Here is a 1,182-nt window from a genome sequence, read left to right as displayed (position 1 = left end):
TTTTTTTTTTTTTTTTTCATTAAAAATCGCTGCCAGTTAGAACTTTTTTTTTCCTTACACATCGCTTGCAGGGGCAGCGTTTTTCATACCTAATGCTATTATATTCATGCCTATTGTTAATTATTAATAATATAAAAATGATAAACAAGGCGGACAGTATACTCAATAAAATTGTTGAAGCATGAGGAAAATTGAATTATATATCATAAATAATAATAAAAGAATATTAATTTTTTTAAAAAAACTTTTTTTTAAAAAAATTCTTAACCAAAATTGCTGCTATTTTGAAGAAAAAAAGATTTTTTTTTGAGAAAATCTATAGCAGCGATTTTGAAGAAAAAAAGATTTTTTTTTTGAGAAAATCTATAGCAGCGATTTTGAAGAAAAAAAGATTTTTTTTTTGAGAAAATCGCTGCTAAAGATTTTTAATAAATTTTATTTTTTTTTACAAAATTGTTCCTCCTAGCAGTAATTTTTAATAATAAAAAAAAAAGAAAAAAAACTTTTAGACAAAATCGCTGCTAGGGCAGCGATTTTTCGTCATTGTGTCAGAGAAAAATTGCTTCGTCAGAAGCGATTTTGCCTTTTTGGTTTTAAAAAAATTTGATGTGCCCTTTTGGAATTTTGACAATTTTTTTTGCCCTTTTGGCTCTGAACTCCTGTTATTTGCAGTTTTGATGATTTGACAAACATAGGGACCTTGTAAGGGGACCTGATCCTTTGCACCACTATTCGTACAATTGACAACTGAAAAAAGTACACAAGTTTAATTTGGTGAGGTTGGTGCACGGTCTCCAAGCTTGGCAGAAACCTCGGCCAATAGCATGGCCTTGAAGGTTGTGTCTATTCTCAATAAGGTCAACCTTCAATAGACACAACCTTAGTTTTTGCATCCTGAAAATTCTCAAGAACAAAACCAGAAGTATTTTCCTCAAGAGAAATAGGGACTTGATAGAGCTGTTGGTGTCTTAGTTGTCTTAGGTTTTTACTTCCGTGCTTATGTTGTAAATCTATTCCTGAGCTATTAAGAAATTAGATAATTTGTTTGTTTCAATCAAAAGTCTAAGTCAACTAAAGTTAGCTGGTTTAGTGGTAGCATTGTTGCTGCTTAGTCAAAATTCTAAGTCATCTAGAAGTAGGTGGTTTAGTGGGCAACCGTGGGTTGCTTAGTAAAGTCTAAGT

Source organism: Solanum tuberosum, unplaced genomic scaffold (assembly GCF_000226075.1).
Source record: "Solanum tuberosum cultivar DM 1-3 516 R44 unplaced genomic scaffold, SolTub_3.0 scf00241, whole genome shotgun sequence".
NCBI lineage: Eukaryota > Viridiplantae > Streptophyta > Magnoliopsida > Solanales > Solanaceae > Solanum > Solanum tuberosum.
This window is presented reverse-complemented; position numbering follows the sequence as displayed.